Raw genomic sequence first — 22,926 nt, 5'->3', positions numbered from 1 at the left:
GGGTGCACGTGCCCCTTCAAATCACTACATTTGTACTTTTGGGGTAAATACCCAATAGTGTAATTGCTGGGTCATACAGTAGCTCTATTTTCAACTGTTTGAGGAACCTCCATACTGTTTTCCAGAGGGGTTGCACCAGCTTGCATTCCCACCAACAGTGTAGGAGGGTTCCCCTTTCTCCGCATCCCCGCCAACATCTGTCGTTTCCTGACTTGTTCATTCTAGCCATTCTGACTGGTGTGAGGTGGTATCTCATTGAGGTTTTGATTTGGATTTCCCTGATGCCGAGCGATGTTGAGATCCTTTCGTGTGTCTGTTGGCCATTTGTATGTCTTCTTTGGAGAAGTATCTGTTCATGTCTTCTGCCCATTTTTTGACTTGATTATTTGGTTTTTGGGTGTTGAATTGTATCAGTTCTTGATAGATATTGGATACTAACCCTTTATCTGATATGTCATTTGCAAATATCTCCTCCCATTCTGTCAACTGTCTTTTGGTTTTGTCAACTGTTTCCTTTGCTGTGCAAGAGCTTTTTCTCTTGAGGAAGTCCCAATAGTTCATTTTTGCCTTTGTTTCCCTTGCCTTTGGAGACATGTCTAGGAAGAATTTGCTGCGGCCAAAGTTGAAGAGGTTGCTGTCTGTGTTCTCCTCAAGGACTTTGATGGACTCCTGTCTCACATTCAGGTCTTTTCATCCATTTTGAGTCTATTTTTGTGTGTGGTGTAAGGAAATGGTCCAGTGTCACTCTTCTGCATGTGGCTGTCCAATTTTCCCAGCACCATTTGTTGAAGAGACTTTTCCATTGGACATTCTTTCCTGCTTTGTCGAACATTAGCTGACCATAGAGTTGAGGATCCATTTCTGGGCTCTCTATTCTGTTCCACTGATCGATGTGTCTGTTTTTGTGTCAGTAGCATTCTGTCTCGATGATGACAGCTTTGTAATAGAGCTGGAGGTCCAGGATTGTGAGGTCACCAGTTTTGGTTTTCTTTTTCAACACTCCTCTGGCTATTCGGGGTCTTTTCTGGTTCCACACAAATTTTAGGATTATTTGTTCCATTTCTTTGAAAAAAGTTGATGGCATTTTGATAGGGATTGCTTTGAATGTGTAGATGGCTCTAGGTAGCATAGACATTTTCACAATATTTGTTCTTCCAATCCATGAGCATAGTACGTTTTTCCATTTCTTTGTGTCGTCCTCAATTTCTTTCATGGGTATTCTGTAGTTTTCTGAGTACAGATCCTTTTCCTCTTTGGTTTATTCCTAGGTATCTTATGCTTTTGGGTGCAATTGTAAATGGGATTGACTCCTTAGTTTCTCTTTCTTCTGTCTTGTTAGTGTTTAGGAATGTAACTGATTTCTGTGCATTGATTTTATATCCTGCCACTTTACTGAATTCCTGCATGAGTTCTACAGTTTTGGGGTAGAGACTTTTGGGTTTTCCACATAAAGTATCATATCATGTGCTAAGAGTGAGAGTTTCACTTCTTCTTTCCTGATTTAGATGAATTTAATTTCTTTTTGTTTTCTGATTGCTGAGCCTAGGACTTCCTGTACTATGTCGAATAGCAGTGGTGACAGTGGACATCCCTGCCGCGTTCCTGACCTCAGGGGGAAAGCTCTCAGTTTTTCCCCATTGAGAATGATGTTTGCTGTGGGTGTTTCATAGATGGCTTTTATTGTGTTGAGGTATGTTCCCTCTATCCCTACACTGTGAAGAGTTTTAATCAAGAAAGGATGCTATACTTTGTAAAATGCTTTTTCTGCATCTATTGAGAGGATCCTATGTTTCTTGTTCTTTCTTTGAATAATGTATTGTATCACATTGATTGATTTGTGGGTGTTGAACCAACCTTGCAGCTCAGGAATAAATCCCACTTGGTTGTGGTGAATAATCCTTTTAATGTACTGTTGGATCCTACTGGCTAGTATTTTGGTGAGAATTTTTGCATCCAGGTTCATCAGGGATATTGTCTGTAATTCTCCTTTTTGATGGGGTCTTTGGTTTTGGGATCAAGGTAATGCTGGCCTCATAAAATGAGTTTGGAAGTTTTCCTTCCATTTCTATTTTTCAGAACAGTTTCAGAAGATTGGTATTAACTCTGCTTTAAATGTTTGGTAGAATTCCCCTGGGAAGCCATCTGGCCCTGGGCTCTTGTTGGGAGATTTTTGATGACTGCTTTAATTTCCTGGCTGGTTATGGGTCTGTTCAGGTTTTCTACTTCTTCCTGGTTCAGTTTTGGTAGCTTATATGTCTCTAGGAATGCATCCATTTCTTCCAGATTGTCTAATTTGTTGGCATATAGTTCCTCATACTATGTTCTTGTAATTGTTTGTATTTCTTCGTTATTCGTTGTGATCTCTTTCATTCATGATTTTATTTGGGTTCTTTTTTCTTTTTGATAAGTCTGGCCAGGGGTTTATCAAACTTATTAATTCTTTCAAAGAATGAGATTCTAGTTTCATTGATCTGTTCTACATTCTTTTGGTTTCTATTTCATTGACTTCTGCTCTGATCTTTATTATTTCCCTTTTCCTGCTGGATTTTGGCTTTATTTGCTGTTCTTTCTCCAGCTCTTTTAGGTTTAGGGTTAGGTTGTATGTGTGAGACCTTTCTTGTTTCTTAAGAAAGGCTTGTATTGCTATATACTTCCCTCTTAGAACCACCTTTCCTGCATCCCTAAGATTTTGAACAGTTGTGTTTTCATTTTCATTTGTTTCCATGAATTTTTAAAATTCTTCCTCAACTTCCTGGTTGACCCATTCATTCTTTAGTAGGATGCTCTTTAGCCTCCATGTATTTGAGTTCTTTCCGACTTTCCTCTTGTGATTGAGTTCATTTGAGTTTCAAAGTGTGGTCCAAAATATGCAGGGAAGGATCCCAATCTTTTGGTACCAGTTGAGACCTGATTTGTGACCCAGGATGTGATCTCTTCTGGAGAACGTTCCATATGCACCAGAGAAGAATGTGTATTCTGTTGCTTTGGAATGTTCTGCGTATATCTGTGAAGTCCATCTGGTCCAGTGTGTCATTTAAAGCCTTTATTTCCTTGTTGATCTTTTGCTTAGATGATCTGTCCATTTCAGTGAGGGTGGTGTTAAATCCCCTACTATTATTGTATTATTGTTGATGTGTTTCTTTGATTTTTTTTATTAATTGGCTGCTCCCATGTTAGGGGCATAAATATTTACAATTGTTAGATCTTGTTGGAAAGACCCTTTGAGTATAATATAGTGTCCTTCCTCATCTCTTATTACAGTCTTTGGTTTAAAATCTAATTTGTCTGATCTAAGGATTGCCACCCCACCTTTCTTTTGATGTCCATTAGCATGATCAATGGCTTTCTACCCCCTCACTTTAAATCTGGAGGTGTCTTTGGGTCTAAAATGAGTCTCTTGCAGACAGAATATCGATGGGTCTTGCTTTTTTATCCACTCTGATGCCCTGTGACTTTTTATTGGGGCGTTTGGCCCATTTACAATTGGGATAATTATTGAAAATATGAATTTTGTGCTATTGTATTGCCTGTAAGGTGACTGTTACTGTATATTGTCTCTGTTCCTTGCTGGTCTATGTCACTTTTACACTCTCTCCTTTCAATATTCTTGTAGGGCTGGTTTGGTGTTTGCAAATTCTTCTAGTTTTTGTTTGTTCTGGAAGCTTTTTATCTCTTCTTCTATTTTCAGTGACAGCCTAGCTGGATATGGTATTCTTGGCTGCATATTTTCTCATTTAGTGCTCTGAATATATCATGCCAGTCCTTTCTGGCTGGCCAGGTGACTGTGGATAGGTCTGCTGCCAATCTAATGTTTCTACTGTTGTAGGTTACAGACCTCTAGGAGAGACATTTTATTTTTTTTTAAAGATTTTATTTATTTATTTTACACAGAAAGAGAGAGAGAGCAGGAACACAAGCGGGAGTGGGAGAGGGAGAAGCAGGCCCCCCACCGAGCAGGGAGCCCGATATGGGGCTCAATCCCAGGACCCTGGGATCATGACCTGAGCCAAAGGCAGATGCTTAACGACTGAGCCACCCAGGTGCCCCTAGGAGAGACATTTTAATAATATTTGTTCTTCCAACTCATGAGCATGGAAGGTCTTTCTACTTAACTGCATTGTCCTGAATTTCTTTCATCAGTGTTTTATGGTTTTCAGAGTACAGGTCTTTTGCCTCTTTGGTTAAATTTATTTCTAGATGTTTTACTGGTTTTTTTGTGTGTGCAATTGTAAATGCTACTATTAAAATCATTTTCTGGTGCTTCGTTATTGGTTATAGGAAAGCAACAGGTTTCTGTGTATTTATTTTGTATCCTGCAACTTCACTGAACTCAGGTATCAGTTCTAGTCATGTTTTGGGGCGTCTAAGGTGTCCCCTTTCTGTCAAAGTCTGGACATATTGTCCATGGAACAATGGTTAATGATCTAATCAGTGACTTATGGTCTGCAACTCCTTGGGAGCGTCCCAGATGTACTGTGAAACAGGCTGCTGGTCTGAGGACAGAGACCAAAGAAAGGGACAGGCCACTGCAGATCGGTAGGTGGCAGTTTGAGAAGCAAGGGAACTCACATCCGTGGCTTGTCTTGGGCAGCAACAAGAGGAGTAGATCTCCACACCCACCTGCCACCTCTTAGAGGTTTATGTGGAGGCCGTAACTGGGCTCAGTCACGTAGAGCATCCAGATGGTCTCGACACCACATCACTGTCTCAAGACCTCATCCCTGGAGCAGCGTCTGGGAGCGGGGAAGGCAAGGGAAACCCACATTCCAAGGGCAGGGGAGGGTGGGGAGCCTCTGATTGCCTGGGTCCAGGTCACGGCAAGTGGTGGTCATGGCCTCTCATCCACCTTCTCCAGCACCCCACCCCTCGTGCCCGGCTCTTACAACCTCCCGTGAACCTCTGTTCTGCGTGTGCCCTGAGGGGTCAGGAAGGGGTTTCACTAGCCCGGGGATGCCTCCTGTGGCAGTTGTCCCGCTGTGCTGGAGGCAGAGGCCACAGCAGTGACACAGGTGCGTACAACAGAGAGCACAGGTGAAGACAACAGTTCCCCAGATGAGCAGCAACTTTTTCCACCAAGAGGCCCCTGATCCCAACCACTGAGTTATGAAATCCCCAAGGCTGGGGGTCGGATCACTCAGGGCGCCCCCCGCGTCCTCCTGAGACCCGAGAACATGATACAGTAGCAGGCTCGTCAGGTACGGACACAGAATTCTGGCTGGATGACGGCACAGGTGCCTCCTTGTGCCGCAGCAGGTGTCCAAGGCCATCGTGTTCTGGGGCACAGCTGGTCTCATTGAAGACACTGGGTGTCCAGTAGGGACAGACTTTTTGGCCATCCCTCAAGGCTCACTGAGTGAATCCAGTCAGGGCTGCAAGGTCTGCGAACCGATGGAGCGAACAGAGAGCGGCCAGACAACCGTGCCGACAAAGTCAGAGTGTGTCCATCTGGCCTTCAGGAGAGGGAGCTTGTCAACAGTTGTTCCCACAGGACAGGTTCTCCCCTGGCCCAGGGGAACCCCAGGGTACCGCAGCCCAACCACCCAGGTGGGAGCCACGACCAAAGGTTCGTGCCACAAAGCCATGGAGGCCCACTGGGGTCGCCCACTGGATACCCGAGTGGTGGGACCAGTCCCTGCCAACCAGTGACTCTCCCTTCATGTGACAGGGTGGATGCAGTCCAGGGCTGTCCATCCCACCTTTCTGGTACAACTGGGTTGGTTTTGTTTAGAGTGACTTTTCTGTTCCCAACATAGGGGTGACTGGGTGTGCAAATGTCCTTAACCCAGAGTAAGCCCCATAAATCCATTCCAATTCTGAGCACAGCCAGCCAAGGCTCTGATGGAGGACTTTCTAGAACCTTCCAGTGAGCTATTCGATGGGATGCCTCTATACTGTGTTTGACAGAAAAACACGTACCCATGCCGGTGTTATGGACACGCTATTGGTAATAGCAGACGAACAGAGTGCTAGTCCTCGCTTGTTCTGAATGCCTTCCAACTTCTCCCCTGGAGGGGCGATACCCCCCATTATCATCCTGACCATCTGGAGAGGGCAGCCCACATACCCAACAGTGGGACAGATTTCCTTGCCGGGCCTAGGATGGGGCCACAGTAGGACGGTCCATCCTGCAGGTGCCCGTCCTGACTCTGGACGCCACAGGGGCAGCAGAGCCTCAGGTCAGAAGAGAGAGGAGTAGGAACTTGCCTGGGGAGGTCTTCCCCTTCTACAAGAATGATCCTGAGACCCGCACTTTAGATGTGAGTGTGGCTGCATCTTTAGGAATGTGACCAGGGTGTGCGTTGGCCCCAGGAGGCAGCCCCTGTCAGGCATGAGGAGGGGCACTGTGGTGGGATGTGGCAAACCAGGACCCCCACCCTCTCCCCTCTGTCGATGGTGTGTGTTCCATGCCAGGTGTAGTGTGTTTCAGTTGGTCCGTCTGCAGCAGAACAATGGGATCCCAGTGCAGACGGAGTCGTTTCCCGTCATCCAGGGCTGGGAAATGACTTGTCTACCCCAGTGGGACTTCCCAGTGCAAGTTCCAGGCCCTCACCCCTGTCCCAGGTATGATGGGCCTTGCTGTCCTCAGCAGCAGAGCACGTTGACCCTGAGTGGGAGTCAGGGCATTGACCGTGTCTTGCAACTTCCATAGGATTACAGAACTGGGCACCTCAGTGGGGATTCCCGTCTGGAAATTGGGGCAATAGGCCCTACTGGTCGACCATTCAAATGTATTAAAGCCCGGACAGTACTGTAGTCCACCCGGGCAAGGTGGTTTTACCTGCTAGTGATTTAATCTGCTGCTTTACTCTTGCACTGTTCCTTTCTACCAGCCCTGCTGCTGTGGTTCTAGGAGCGGTGGATGCTCCACGTGCTCCACGTTCCTTCCCCCACCCTCGCACAGTATGATCTTTGGAGTGTGAACCCCCGATCACTGTCCGAGCAGCGAGGTCCCTGTCCATGGCACTCAGCTTCCCTAGTGGTGGCAGCCTGGTTTGCACGGTGACAGGGAAGGTTTGGGTTAGGCCAGATGCAGTGTCCATGCAATCCAAGGCACATTTAGAACCCTGACTCGGAGGGGCCGGGAGAATCCATTTGCCAATCCCACCCTGCGTGGGAACTTCAGGGATGGTCCTGGAATCCCTTGGCATTTGCCTTTGGCCTTGTTGAGAACACGCAGGACTTGATGATAGTGCATTAACCCGGTCACTGGTCTTGTACACAGGGCAGTCTGCATCTGTGTGTCTAGGCCACCCCATCCAGCCCCGGAGGTGGCCACTCTGTCTATGCTCCCAATCTGCTGTCTCTCCTGAAGAGTCCATAGCCAGGGCTGAGCCTCAGCTGGGGCATCTCCTGCCTGATGGCCAGGAGCTGTCAGAGCCTTCTGAGCCAGGATATGAAAAACAGTGAGGACCACCCCAGGCTCTTGCCGACGGACCTAAATGTCCTTCCACATATCCTGGCCCCTCAAGGACTTATCGGTGATCATTCTCCCCTCGGCTTCCCATTGTCCAGGCCACAGGGTTCATCCCTCTAGAGCAGTGGGGCACCGGCCAGGGCTCATGAGTGACCAGCAGCCTAGCAGCCCTGGGTCTAGCCCTGGCTGAACGGACTGTGCTGACTCGTTCCTGTTTTCATCCAGATGGTCCATTGTTGGCTGAGTGGTGACTACTGTCCGGGTGGTGGACTGCATTGATCAGACCCCTTTTTCGGGCATCAGACAGTATTTCCCCGCTCCCTCTGCACAGGCTATAGTGATGTCCCAGGGAGAGGGGCCAGGATATCTGGAGCATCTACACAGTCCGCGGGGCCCAGTAGTGCCCACGGTAGGCTGGTGAACAGGGTGCCCCTCTGCTGCAAATGAGCGTGACCCCTCGTCACAGTGGGGTTTCAGCCACAGCAGGGGGTGGATCGAGGGGACATACCCTCACCCCTCTCGTGGACGGGCAGGGAAGTTCTTGCACAGCGTGCTGTTCCTTAGTGAGAGGCTCTACTTGGAGGAGCGCTGTCTGCCCTGCTCGGAGCTGGTGGTCTGTGGGAGGGTGTCGGCTTTCTGCTCCTTCCAGATCTGAGACCAAAGTCCACGGGGACTCTCTGTTTTTCTCCTTTCTGCCGCATGGCCAGCTCATGTCATCTGGAGTCTCAGACACGTCTAATTCAGATGTAACACTGTGTGGGAGACGCCCAAGGCAATAACCTGCTTCACTAGTAGTTTTGCTTCTGAAAGGTGCTTGCTGCCTGATCCGCAGTCCCGCAGGTACCCTTTCTCTCCCAGGTGATCTGAGGGAGCAAGCACTGTGCCAGTGAGGGACAAAAGTCCTCCAAAGTCCCCAAATCCCTATGAAGTCCGTGTCCTGTCCACATTCTTAATGGTTGGCTGGCCTTGCACGTCCTCTGTCACACCTTTTAGGACAACAAAGACTTACTCGACCAGACAGCTCCCAGAATCTATGGCCGTGTAGGCTGTGAACTTTCTGTGCCCACTGCCCATCCTCTGCCCTGCAGATGCCCCGGGAGGCTTACAGGCTGTCGTGCGGCAGAGACAGAGTTCCACGTGTTAATGTTATATCGTCAGGATAATGGGCAGGTGGGCAGGAAAGAGGGGCAGGTCTCGGGCTGACATGTGGTATGACTGGGCAGTAAGCTGTGGAAGCCCTCGAAAGGTCCATGGGTGCCCCTTCCAAGTAAAGCAAAATTGACCGTGTGACTGTGTAGCCAGTGGTACGCCAAAAAAGCATTGCTGAGTGCAGCTGAGCACGGTACGCGGTTAGGACCAAGGGCAAATATCCAAGATGGCGGCACTGTAGGGCAGAGCCTCATGGGTGGGGGGCAATACCTTGTCCGCCATCATCTGCCATGAGCCAACTGGCTCTTTAGTGGCCACACCAGGCTACTGAAACTACTGTGGGCAGGGCATTCGGTAGCCCCTCGACGCAGTCCTAGGACGGCTTCCCCAATCTCCCCGGGACCCCCAGGCAACTTCTGTTGTGGGACGGTTTCCACGCTTATCTGTTCCCGGTTCCCGTGTCCCTTCTGTCTACGGCTTTGATCACTGTAACCTGGAGGTGGAATCCACACACAGATTTGCAGAGTTTGGCCGTGGAGGAGATCGATGCTCATATGTTCTCTGGTCCTAGAGAAAAACGCCGTGTTCTCAGGGTTGGTGGGGAAGGCCACACGGCAGCTTCAGAGGGCCTTCCTGACAATAACTGCTTGCCCTCTGTAGCCATCAGTGGCCCTGAGGGGTCAGGAAACTCATGAGGGCCACCGTTCAGCCTCAGTGCCCACCGGTGCGGACCCCACTGTTGATTTCTGGAGGACCGGTGAACAGTGAGCTCACCTCTGGTGGCCCCCCGTGGCCCTCACCTGGAGGCAGTCTTGGGCTGCATCCTGTACCCAGGGAAGGGAGGCACCCACCCTGCATAGCACTGCACCTCTGAGGCCTTTCTGGAGGAGGCGAGGCATCAGGGAAGCGGGGGCAAATCTGAACTGTACAGTTTTTGAGGGTTTCCACAGGCTGACCAGCCCTGTTGAGTGTCAGTCTGTCCATCCTGGAGGGAAAGGGTCCCAGCAGCGATGTGGTCAAGCCTCACTTACTACCGGGTTATTTCTTCCAGATGCTTTACAACCAACTGGGATAGACTTTTGCCTTTTTGAGCCTCTTTTCATGTCCGGTCTTCCCATGGCGTGTACCCATTCCTGGGATTTGTCCGATCCTCCAGATCAGCAATGCCTTGCACAACGTGGTAAACGTCCTCTCTGCAGCTGGCTCGGCGTGGATATCAGCAGCCCACGGCAGGTCCCGTGGGTGGACTGGACGGCGTCGGCTCTCATTCCTGCAGCGAGTGCGGCTCTCAGGACCTTCAGACACAGGAATGGAGGACGTCTGCCTCATTCCCCACTCCCTCAGAATTTGCTAAACCTCCTCCGTAGATTTTCAGCATCCCGGCTGCCCACGGAGGTCCTCCTGCAGGACGGGGTGATCCGATCCAGAAGGGACTGAGTCCCTTGGCCCCCAGCGCCACGCAGGAGCAGCCGGAGGGCAGGGTGTGTGGTGCTGTTGCTCCTTCTCTGGGCCTCCTGTCCACTCGGAGAAACGCCACCGCCGCCGCCCCCCCCGTGTCCCATAGCTGCACATGCAGCACCTGGGTATTCCTGGCCTTTTGCTGGAACGTGGCAGCTGTCGTAACGAGCTGGATGGCAGTGTGTTCTGTCCTCACGAACGCCCTCCAGCGCCATGCTGCCCACCGGCTGGGGGTGCGGTTTTGCGGCTTCTGGTTCCTTTGTGTTCGGCGCCGGGCAGTGTGGGGCTGTGTTACAAGCTCTAATCCTATTATTTTCTTTACTTTGATGTAATACACTTTTTACTTCAGTCGCCCGCAGGTGTTATTAGCGGCAGGTGCTGTGGTTTCCCCAGTAGTGTGTGTATGGGTCATTATCACTATACTTTCGATTAACACGTTTCCTTTTCATTTAGATTCTGGGGTGCTTTCTGCTAATTCTTATCTCTGTGGGTACCTGCGGTAATCATTCAGTGGAAGTTTGCCCACCCTTTCTGTATATGTGGTTTAGAGGTCTTACCGCCTCCCAGGTCAGGTTAGCCCAAGCTTTAATATCTAGATGGTTGGTAAGCAACCCAGAATTTGCTGGAGCGAGCCTCCATGCCTTTCAGTTCAAGCAGAGGCAGTTGGATTGTACGGTAAGGGGGAGATGCACATTCTGGCTTGTTCCTTAGCCCATTCTTGTGTTTGCTTCCCTGTGACTTGGGTGCCCATCTGATTCGATGATAGTTGGGGTACCGTAGCAAACAACCCAGATTTCCAGTGCTCAGATGGCCGATGGTGTAAAATCATTTTCTGGCATGGTCAGGGGAAGCCTGTTCCTGACCATGTGTCTACAGTGGTCCATGCATATAGTCTGTACTCTCACATAGACAGGGGTCTCTTATGCCCCATGTGTGTAACTTGGGAGAGCCTGTCAGCTTTGACCTTGTCTGGAGTGTTCATTAGTGACCTCTGAGCTTTGGCTCTGCCCGTTCTCTCATGCGTTTATGAGACTGGAGGTGTCTGGTGGGGATACACATGTCCCTCTTCTCTCACAGCATGTTCTCCTGTGCATCCCATGTGACCTGTGGCTGAGGCGCCCATGCGTGCTCCCAGTCGTCCTTCCGACGTGCAGGGACGTGTGTAATGAAGGTGGGGATGACAGCCCATGCTCTGTTCTGCCGTACGTCCTCACCCCACGTTTTATTTCCCATTGTGCGGTCATTTCCCTGCCGCGTTCCGTACCAAAGAGCTGTGTCCCAGCTCTTGCCCGTGAGTCTGAGAACAGACGTACCGATTCTGGTTTCCCTTAGCAGACTCTTCCATCGCCAATTTCATGGCTCTTTGTTCACATTGTGCTGATTCTCCTGTTCCTGAGGCTGCCAGGGTTAGACCATCATCGGCTCTCAGGGCAGCAGCTTGGCACGTACTCTGGTTGGTGCCACGGAGGCGAATCTGTTTGGAAAGGATGCGTTGTGTTCCGTGCACCAGAGTGGTCCCCAGTACGGACTGCTCGAGCGTGGACACGCGCCCTGCCGGCAAGTTCCCTCAGGTCTGCCATTGGCACAGCTGGGATCTCCTCCGCTAATGCCGAGGGCCGACCCCCCATCTCTGTGTCCTGCTCAGAAACGTACGGTTTCCCTGGTGGGACTTCTGGTCGAGGTCGTTCCCCTCCGTCAGGGCTCTGCTCTGCCTGCTCCAGAATAGGCCCCTGGAGCTGCCGGACCAGGTTTGTTTTCTCTTAGTGGCCCTGCTGTCTGTAGGCCTCAGAGAGCCCAGCTGAGCCTTTCAGGCAGTTGGCATCTGTTCTCAGAACACGGGAACGTCTCAGTCCAAAACCCGCTCTGGTGAAACTTGGGGCCCTGCAGTGTTTTTAGTCCCCGGTGACCATGTCGGTGACCCTGTCGCAAACCCTTGTGAGTGAAGACACTCTCGTGTGTGTTCAGCGTCCTCATCAGCTGCCGCCAACGTATCACAGGTTCTGACGGCGCTTTCCCAGTAGGTCAAGCCTGCACCTGGAGTCGCTGTTCTCCTACGGTCCCTGCTCTTCCTAGTTATTTCACAAGTGTGTTTTAATATGATCCCCACCTGTGGTTCGGACTGTGTCCTCTGTCCCATCTGTTTCTGACGTTCTTCCTCTGTGGTAGGGTCGGTATGCAAGCTATGATGTCTGCGAGGCTGTGTGGTAGTGTTCTGCCTTCAGAAGACCACGTCAGGCCTAGAAATGTTACTGTAGTGTGAGATGTGTGGCCCTTACCTGGGTCGATTGTCCATCCCCTGAATGTAAGGAGTTCCATGAACTCTAGGTGGACGTTAGTCTATTCTCCAAGTTGTCACCAGAAATAAGGGTGTCATCATTGTAGGAAATGGGTGTGTGTTTTGTGTGTGTATATGTTGTATGTCTATGAAAGGTCTGGGTGTCTTGGGCTAGAAGGTTGTGGGCTCTTTCTGGGCTGCTAAGGTAGCTCTGTGGTTACCTGGTGAACTGATAATGTCTGCCTTCCCGTGGGAATGTGGTCATGGGTTTACTTTCCCATCCGTGGGAAGAGCAAAGAACAGGTCAGATAAGTCGACCAGCGTGTACTGAGTGTCAGATTCACTGATGTTATGGTTTATGATAGTGCTTCCATCTGGGAGTATTCCCTCAATTTCTGCAGTGTTAAATTCCTATAAACTGTTATAAACCTATAAGACTTGTGTCACTTTTAACCCACCAGATTGATCTATTATATGAAATAGTACAATAATTTGTTCCTTTAGGAGTTTTTGAATTTTTTCCCTAATTTGAATATGTCCTTTTTCGTCCATTCCAAGAATATTTTCCCTATGGGGACATTTAAGGTACTTACCCTTTCTTAAAAATTATTTATTTTATTTTATTTAAATTTTATTTATTTGAGAGAGAGAGAGAGTGAGAGCACAATCCAAGGAGGGGCAGAGAAGCAGACTCCCTGCTGAGCAGGGAGCCCAACGTGGGACTCGATCCCAGGACCCAGGGATCATGACCTGGGCCGAAAGCAGACGCTTATCCAACTGAGTCACCCAGGCATCCAGTACTTACTCTTAATGGCTGGTCTCTCACCACGTGTTAGGAATCTAGTTACCCATGTCCCTGGGCTTAATTTTTCTCGTAATTCTTTAAATAGCTGCCATATCAGAAAGATATTTGGGGTGGGCTTCCTCTGTCCTGGAGGCTATGCAGGTTGTCAGAGACTGGCCAGAGCACTCCAGTCCTGGAGGCTTCAGATGCTCAAGGGCAGTTGATGGACTGTGTACTGTGGGTGTGAGGTGTGCAGGTCAAGGAAGCCAGGGACCTAGATCCAGCATGTTTCTGAGAATCCAGGTGCCAGGGGTGAGGTCTTGGGGGTCCACATATCTGCCTAAATTTGTCCCCTCCTACACAGATGTACTTATTCCTCCTGAACACAAAGCTCGAGAAAACTACGCTGTCTTTCCAGGGTAAATTTCATTAAGTGACACCTGGGAAACTTGACTACTGGTTCAGGGGAGGAAAACATTTTCTCTGTATTTCAAGATTCTTCTAGCTGGTTTAACTTGACTTTTTAAAAAAGATTTTATTTGTCAGAGAGAGAGTACGTGCAAGCACAAGCGGGGGGAGTGGCAGGCCGAGGGAGAAGCAGGCTCCCTGCAGAGCAAGGAGCCCAATGTGGGACTCGATCTTAGGACCCTGAGATCATGACCTGAGCAGAAGGCAAACACAACTGACTGAGACACTCAGCCGTCCCAACTTGACATGATTAACAGGAGAAAAAAACCAAAGTTTTATTGCATGTGCATGGAGACCTAATGATGAACATGAGACACAGAGAATGACCAAGGCAGGCAGCTTTTGTACGTTTTAGACAAAGAAACATAACTCTGTGAGAAATTTGCAGGACAATTAAGTAACAAGGTATTAAATACAAGATATTTCTATGGAAACAAAGAAAACCAGTGGTTAATGAGTGGACCCAATGATACAACAGCTTCTGAGTTCTGAGGGTGGCAGTTGAGGGGATTTCTAGACATCGGGGTCAAACCATCTTTAGATGGAGTGAAGGCAGGCGGTGGCAATTGGAGAGCTTCCCCCGGTTTGCAGCCGGAATGTCTCTGGTGATCCCTGTGAGTGGCCCACACAGCAACAGGCTCGGAGACTGTCTGCATATGAGCTAATGTAGTGGTTTCTCTGAAGTATACATCCAGTTGTTCATATTCAGTTGGCAAGGCTTCAGGAAAAGGGGCAGTTTCAGTGTTCAGTGATTTCAAGTCAAAAAGATGGAAGAAAATTGGCAATGTTAGTTTGGAGAGCTGTAGTCTAACATTGGAGGAATCTGGAAGAATTCAGGATCCAGAGTAGTTTATAGATAATTCAAAACCTCAAAACAATGAACAGAACTAAAACCTAATACCCAAAAGCATGTATTATAGTGACAGTGGAATCATAATGTTTCTCTCAACAATCACTCCCATTTCTATCAACAGTAACCACAGTAAGACTAATTTGTTTGCAAATTAGATCCAGTTTCAATAAACTTGGCTTCATTATTCACATCAGTGCAATAAGAATTGCAATTGACCATATAGAATCTTTTAAATCTGTTTTGCTGGAACTTTTCATAAGGAATCACAGATTGAAGTTGGTGAAAATTTTATTTTTGAAGTATAGTTGATGCACAACTGAAACTAAAGTAATATTGTGTAATATAGTGACTCGACAAGTCTACCCAATATGCACTACTCACCATGATAAGTGTCGTTAACATCTGTCACCGCATCCTGTTATTACAATGTCACTGACTGTATTCTCTATGCTGGACCTTTCCTCCCTACGACTCACTTATTTTATAACTGGAACGTTGTACCTCTTAACCCTCTTCCCCTATTTGGCATATAGTCCCACCCCCTTCCTTCTGCATGCGAGACTTTATTCTATTTATGAGTCTGGTATTGGTGTGGGTTTATTTTCTTTTGTGTTTTAGATACCGTATACAAGTAAATCTGTATGGTTTTGTTTTCCTCTATCCAACTAACTTCACTTAGCATGAGGCCCTGTATATCTATCTGTGTTGCTACAAATGGCAAGATTTCTTTCTTTTTTATGGCAGAGTACTATTTCGTTGTGTATATATATTACATCTTTATCCATTCATCTGTCATTGGACGTGTAGGTCGCTTTTATATCTTGGCTATTGTAAATAGTGTTGCAATGAGCATAGTGGTTCATATATCTTTTTGAATTAGTGTTTTCTTTTTCTTTGGGTAAATACCTGTGGTAGAAATACCATACAATCTAGTAGTTCTATTTTTAACTTTTTTTAAAAAGATTTTTTATTTATTTGACAGAGAGAGACACAGTGAGAGAGGGAACACAAGCAGGGGGAGTGGGAGAGGGAGAAGCAGGCTTCCCGCGGAGCAGGGAGCCTGATGCGGGGCTCGATCCCAGGACCCTGGGATCATGTCATGACCTGAGCCAAAGGCAGATGCTTAATGACTGAGCCACCCAGGCGCCCCTCTTTTTAACTTTTTGAGGAACCTCCATACTGTGTTCCTCAGTGGTTGCACCAGTTTGCATTCCCACCAACAGTGTAGGAGGGTACCCCTTTCTCCACATCATCGCCAACACTTGCCATTTCTTGTCTGTCTGACACTAGCCATTCTGAGAGGTAGGAGGTGATATCTCATTATGCTTTTGATTTCAGTTTTCCTGATGATGATGAGTGATGTTGAGTATTTTTTCATGTGGCTGTTGGCCATTTCTCTGTGTCTTCCTCAGGAAAAATGTCTACTCAGGGCTTTTACCTTTAAAAAAAAAATGGGTTACTTGGTGGGGGGTGTGTGTGTGTGTGGTTGTAGGAGTTCTTTGTATATTTGGATACTAACCCTTTATTGGATATGTCATCTGCAAATATCTTCTCCCATTCATTTCCATTTTGTTGATGGTTTCCTTCACTGAACAAACCTTTCCAGTTTGGTGTAGTCTCTATAGTCTATTTTGCTTTTGTTTTATTTTACACATGAGAAGCGTGTTGCTAAGGCTGATGTGCAAGGTTTTACCTCTTTTTTCTTAGGAGTTTTATGGTTTCAGGTCTCACACTTGGGTCTTTAATCCATTTTGAGTTCGTTTTTGTGGATGGCATAAGTGTGTGTTCCCATTTCAGTCTTTTGCACGTGGCTCTCCACTCTTCCCGGCACCATGTATTGAAGAGACTGTCTTCTCCCCACTGCATATTCTGGCCTCCTTTGTTGTAGATAAATTGACCATAAAAGCTTGGCTGTATTCCTGGGCTCTCTGCCGTGCTCCATTGATCTAGGTCTGTTTTTGTGCCAGTGCCATACCGCGTTGATCACCGCGGCTTTGTGGTATATGTTGGAATCTGGGATTGTGATGCCTCCAGCTTTGTTCTTCCTTCTCAGGATTGCTTTGGCTGTGCGGGGTCTTTGTGGTTCCATACGCATTTTAGGATTACTTGTTCTAGTTCTGTGAAAAATACTATTGGTATTTTCATAGGGATCGCACTGAGTGTGGAGACTCTTTTGGGTAGTGTGGATATTTTAACAACATTAGTGCTTCCATTCCACGAGCTTAGTGTAGCTTTCTGTCTGTTAATGTCATCTTCAGTGTCTTTCATCCATATTTTATAGTTTTCAGAGTACAAGTGTTTCACTTCCCTGGTTAAATTTATTCCTAGGGGGGCGCCTGGGGGGTGCTCAGTCGTTAAGCGTCTGCCTTCGGCTCAGGTCGTGATCCCAGGGTCCTGGGATCGAGCCCCACATCGGGCTCCCTGCTCAGCGGGGAGCCTGCTTCTCCCTCTCCCCCTGCTTGTGTTCCCTCTCTCACTGTCTCCCTGTCAAATAAATAAATAAAATCTTTTAAAAAATTTATTCCTATGTATTTTATTCCTTTTGGTGCAATCATAAGTGGGGTTTTCTTAATTTCTCTTTCTGCTGCTTTGATATCAGTGTATAGAAACACAACACATTTCCGTATATTAACTTGGTATCCTATGCTTTTACTGACTTCATTTATTAGTTGTCGTAGATTCTTGGTGGAGTCTTCAGGGTTTTCTACTTATAGTATCATGCCATCTGCAAATAGTGACAGTTTTACCTCTTCCTTACCAATCTAGATGCCTTTTATCTATTTCTCTTGTCTGGTTGCCAGGGCTAGGTCTTCCAGTACCACGGTGAACAAAAGTGGCACCAGTGGGCGTCTTGTCTTGTCCCTGATCTTAGAGGAAAAGCTCTCAGTTTTTCACCATTGACTTTGATGGGCGCTCGGGGTTTGCTGCGTAAGGCCTTTATCATTTGAGGTATGTTTCTTCCAATGCCAATTTGTTGAGTTTTATCATGAACAGATATTGTCAAATGTGTTTTCTGCATCTCTTGAGATGAACACATGTTCTTATCCTTCAATTTGTTAATGTGATGTGTCACCATGATTCCAGCATTGAACCATCCTTTCAACTATGGAATGAATCCCACTTTACTCTGGTGAATAATCCTTCTAATGTATTGTTGAACTTGGTTTGCAAATAGTTTGTTGAGGGGTATTTTTGCATCTATGTTCATCAGGGATACTGGCCTGTAGTTCTCCCTTTTTTGTGGTGTCTTTGCCTGGTTTTGGTGAAAAGGTAATGCTGGCCTTGTAGAATGAATCTGAAAGTTTTCCTTCTTTTTCTGCTTTTGAATTGGTTTGAGAAGAATAGTTCTTAACTCTTCTTTTAAGGTTTGGTAAAACTCACCTGTGAAACCATCTGGTCCTGGACTTCGTTTGTTGGGAGGTTTTTGTGGCTTTTTTTTTTTTTTTCAATTTTGTTACTAGTAATTCTTCCTGATGCAGTTTTGGAAGATTGGATGTTTGTAGGAATTTATCCATTTCTTCTGGGTTGTCCAATTTGTCAGTGTATAATTTTTCATAGTAGTCTCCTCCTCTGTATTTGTGCTGTCCATTGTTGTTTCTCTCTCATTTCTAATTTTACGTATTTGAGTCTGCTTTTTTTCATAATGAGTCTAGCTAAATGTTTATCAATTTTGTTCCTTTTCAAAGAAACATCTCTTCATTTTACTTATCTTTTCTGGCTTTTTAGTTTATTTCATTTCTTTCCACTCTGATCTTTAGTATTTCCTTCCTTCTGCCAACTTTGGGCCTTGTTTGTTCTTTTTCTAGTTTCCTGAGGTGTGAGGTTAGATTGAGATTTTTCTTGTTTCTAGACGGAAGCCGGTATCACTATAAACTTCCCTCTTAGAACTTTTGCTGCTTCCCAAAGATTTTGCACTGTTATTTGCATTTTCATTTGTCTCCAGGTATTTAGGTTTATTCTTCAATGACACATTTGTTGGTTAGTAGCGTGTTGTTTAGCCTCCATGTGTTAGTGTTTTTTCCATCTTTTTTCTTGTCAGTGATTTCCAGTTTTGTGTGGTTAGAAAAGATGCTTGATGAGATTTCAGTCTTCAATTTGCTGAGACTTGGTCTGTGGCCCAACCTGTGATCAGCTCCAGAGAACGCTCCACATGCACTTGAGATGAATGTGTATTCTGCTGTCTGGGACGGCTTGTTCTGTGTGTATCTGTTACGTCCATCTGGACTCATGTGTTGTCAAGGCCAATGCTTCTGTCTTGATTTTCTGTCTGGATGATCTGTCCGCAGAGGTAAGTGGGGGGTTACAGTCCTCTCCTGCTACCGTATCACCGTGGACATCTCCCTTTATGTCTGCTAATATCAGTGAATAACTTGTGTACTTGGGTGTTTCTGTGCCAGGTGCACAGATAACTTAAAAACTGTCCTTTTCTCTTGTTAGATTGATCCCTTTATCACTAGGTAATGCATTTCTAGGTCTCTGGTTACAGTCTGTTTTTTCTAATAGAAAGATTGCTACCCTCCCTGGATTTCTTTCTTTCTTTTTTTTTTTTTACTTCTATTTTCTTCAATCTCTCTCTATCCCTTTACTTTCGGTCTGCGTGTGTCTATAGGTCTGAAGTGAGTCTCTTGTAAACAGCACACGGATGGGTCTTGTATTTTTACCCATTCAGTCACCCTCTGTCTTTTGATTGGAGTGTTTAGGCCGTTTGCATGTAAGGTAATTATTGATATGTATGTGCTTGTTGCCATTTGGTTAAATTTCCTCTGGTTTGCTTTGTGGTTCTTCCCTTTTCCTTTCTTCTTCTTCTTGTCCTTTACAACTGATGACTTTCTTTAGTCTTATGCTTGGATCCTTTCTCTTGTTTTTTTTTGTGTATCAGTTACAGGTTTTTGGTTTGTGGCTACCATGAAGTTCATATATAACATCCTAACTATACAGCAGTCTATATCAAGCTGGTGGTCGCTTAAGTTCAAACACATTCTGAAAGCCCTACGTTTTTATTCCCCCTTTCAAGTTATATGTCTATGATGTCATATTTCACATCTTTGATTTTGTGAGGTCTTTATGATTGATTTTACTACTTTTATCTTTTAACCTTCATACTGGCTTTGTAAGTGATTGATTTACTACCTTTAGTGTATGTTTTCTTTTCCTGATAATTTTCCTTTCATAATTTCCTTCTAATTATAGCCTTTCCTTTGCTACTTCAGGAAGTCCTGTTAACATTTCTTGTAACCCTAGTTCAGTGGTGATGAACTCCTTCAGCTTCTGCTTGTCTGGGATATGCTTTCTCTTTTCTTCAGTTCTGACTGATACAGTATACTTGGTTATAGGTGTTTTCCTTCCGCACTTTGAATAGATCACCACTCCCTCTTGCCTGCAAAGTTTCTGCTGAAAAACTGGCTGATCGCCTTTTGGGGTTGCCCTCGTGGGCAACTAGTTGCTTTTCTCCTGCTGCTCTTAAGATTGTCATTATCTTTAATCTTTGACATCTGGATTATTATCTGTCTTGGGTGGACTTCCTAGGGTTCATCTTCTTTGGGGCTCTCTGTGCTTCTTGATCTTGGATCTCTATTTCCCCAGGTTAGGAAAGTTTTTGGCTATTATCTCTTCAAGTAACTTTTCTGCCCCTTTCTCCTCCTCTTCAGGGACCCTTACAATATGAATGTTGGTATATTTGATGTTGCCCCAGACCTTTCTTAACCTATCCTTTTATTTATGCACATCTTCCTTCCTTCCCTCTCTGCTGCTCAGAGTGAGTGCTTTCCATGACCCTGTCTTCCAGATTGTTGATCCGTCCTTCTGTAGCCTCTAATCTGTTGATTCCCTCACATGTACTCTTCACTGAAGTTACCGTATTCAACTCTGATTCTTTCTTATATTTGCTTTCTCTCTGTGGAAGTTCTCACTGAGCTCGTCTAGTTCTCTCAAGTCCAGTGAGCACCTTACGACCTCTACTTTGAAGTCTTTATCGGGTAGATTGCTTATCTGTCTCACATGGTTGTTTTTCTGAAGCTTTGTCTTGTTCTTTCATTGGGAGCATATTCCTGTTTCCTCATTTTGTTTCTGTTTCTGTAAAGTAGGTGGAACAGCTGTAGCTCCTTATCTTGAAGGAATGGCCTTATATAGGAACATTCCCTGTGTGGACTGCATGTGCCTGGTGGCTTTGGCAGGCTAGCTGGCTGGGTAGAGGCTGTGGGTCTCAGTGCACTCCAACCCAGGGCCACCCTGCTGGGACCGCTGGAGCTGAAGTGGGAGTGGGCCTGGGGATCCCTGGGTGCTCTGTGCAGAGGGTGCTCTGCTGAAACAGGTAGAGGTAAGGTTGCTACAGCCCAGGAAGTCCCAGTACATTCAGTGCAGGGGGCACCCTAGCAGGACCCCTGGAGCTGAAGTAGCCATGGGCTACATGGGGACCCAAGTGGCTGCACAGGGGCTTTCATGATGGGATGGATGGCATGAGCCAAAGTGGGTGTGGACCCAGATGTCCTGGGGGACTCCACATAGGGGGTTTCCTGGAAAGTTGTGTGGGGCGGACACAGGTACAGGCAGCTCCCAGGGTGCTTTGTGCCCGTGTCACCCTGGAGAGATGGCTGGAGCTGTATTGGGTACTGTCTGGGAGTGTCTGCTGTGTCCTGCACTGGGGTTGCCTTGGTTGACTGGGGTCAGCTAGGGGCCCAGGGTTTGCTAAGGCAGCAGGCTGGCAAGGAAGCCCAGCCCCCCCCCCCCATCTGCATTAGCAAGGTGAAGGGAGAATGGAAACCATGGTGGGGACCAGCACCTCTGACCCCAGAGAGCATTACAGCAGGTCCCCCACCATTGGGCAGGTGCTCTAGGATCATTCCCTTCTATTCTAGCTGCCCCTTTACACCGTGGCTTGTGTTCTGTGTCCCGGTCGGATGAATCTGCTCCCAGGCCCTCCACCCTATCTGTCCCCACTGATCCCCTGGTAAGGCCCTGGGACCCTGTAAGCAAGGCATCAGGCTGACATTCCCCAGGGGCTTTACTGGCTCCATAAAGTCCACCTCAGTTCTGAGTCAATGCAGATCATTCTAGTCAAAGCCTTGGTAACGTCGTCTGTGTTGCCCACTGTGTCCGTTAAAAGCAGAACCGATTCTCCGTGGACTTCTGCAAATACGTGGCCAAGAAGAATACTCAGGGAGAGCTGCTGACTCTGGAGGCATCAGGCAGGGGCACAAAATGGAAGGTTCCACTCTGTTGACGAAGGTGTAATTTCCGAACTGCCATCAGTCACAAAGAGGAAAGATGTTCTTACATGATGATGAACAAAGTCATAAAAGCTTATTCAGGCCCAGGTAAGGAACTGTGGTCGCTCTTGCTCTTTGTCATGGTTTCCTGAAGCCAGCGGGTTCTCCCTCAGAGTTCTGTGAATCTGCACGCAGGTCAAAGGTCTTCAATTATTGGAGATCCGTATCTCGGAGTCTGGGTCTGTCCTCACCTGAGTCCCCTTGAGGAGGGGGCACTTGTGCAAAAGCTTCAGAATAACACGATAACCACCTGTCAGTGAGAAAAGGAGGCAGATGACATGAAAGGTAAAGTAAAATGTTTACAATTCCTTATAAAAAGCAGACCAGTAATCCTAGGAGAAAAACCAAATTTTAATTTTGCGTGAGCTTGCTTTTGATATTAAAACTTGTTTTTAAATTTAAGCCAGTTTGACCACACATTTTTAGATTTTTTATTCACTTATTTGACAGAAAGAGCACGAGCAGGGGGAGTGGCAGGCGGAAGGAGAGGCAGGCTCCCCGCTGAGCAAGGAGCCTGACGGGGCACTCCATCCCACGGTCCTGGGACCAAGCCTCCCAATCAGATTTTGTCCTAAGTTTTTCCCCCTAAAATAACCAGTCTTACATTAGGACAAAATTACTTTTCCTCAACACAAAAAATACATTTTTTACCAAAAGCACATATTCTACTTTTCTTGCATACAGAGACGCTTCCCTTAATATTTTTAGTGTCTTTAACCACCTATATTAAGTAGAATGTTGAACGCTTACGACCTGAATGTCCAGTGGGCACTAAGTAGTGGGCTTGTGAACTGTTAGGCCAGCGTTCTTCCTGTTGGCAAAGTGATGACCACATTTCATAATTCCTACAAACCTGTGTTTCTTCAGAGCACAGTCTTTCCATAGGGCCTGAGAAAGGTTTACTAACAGACCCAAATATACCTTTAGTTTTTCTGTACTAAGGAACCCCACAGTAGTCAACCTAAGAGACCAATACTTTGTGATTTTACCTTATTTGGAGTGACCTAGGTGCACAGCTAGGTCCTCGGGCTCTCCAAGCAGTAGACGCCCAGCAGGAATTCCAGACACGGCTTCTCTGGGGCTGACGCCCGAGCACCAGGGACCAGGGAGCCAGCACAGAGCGCCAGTGTCCTAGGCCAGGGAAAGGGTGACGCCTGGGCACGTGGGGGCAGGGAGAGGCCGGGGGCACAGTGCCCAGAACGTGCTTCTGCATACATCACGTGTCTCGTTGGCATGTTCGACCCCTGGGCGTGATTTACT

The 22,926-nt window shown here is 46.9% G+C and overlaps 1 long non-coding RNA gene across 2 annotated transcripts in view; it reads right to left on the bottom strand.

Annotated features, from left to right (window-relative positions):
• Window positions 1–21,833: 21,833 nt before the first annotated feature.
• The window catches only part of LOC118356288, a 28,175-nt gene continuing 27,082 nt past the window's right edge, over window positions 21,834–22,926 (bottom strand). Inside the window, exons 4-5 of one of the 2 annotated variants that reach the window (XR_004819612.1) lie at window positions 22,656–22,797; window positions 21,834–21,916 (exon numbers count right to left, since the gene is read on the bottom strand). This is a non-coding gene — a long non-coding RNA (uncharacterized LOC118356288). The remainder of the gene's footprint in view (window positions 21,917–22,655; window positions 22,798–22,926) is intronic. The other variant, XR_004819613.1, reaches the window with a different exon arrangement.

The sequence above is a fragment of the Zalophus californianus genome, chromosome 14 (assembly GCF_009762305.2).
Source record: "Zalophus californianus isolate mZalCal1 chromosome 14, mZalCal1.pri.v2, whole genome shotgun sequence".
Classification (NCBI taxonomy): domain Eukaryota; kingdom Metazoa; phylum Chordata; class Mammalia; order Carnivora; family Otariidae; genus Zalophus; species Zalophus californianus.
The sequence above is the reverse complement of the archived record's forward strand: the minus strand, read 5'-3'. Positions and strand labels throughout refer to the sequence as shown.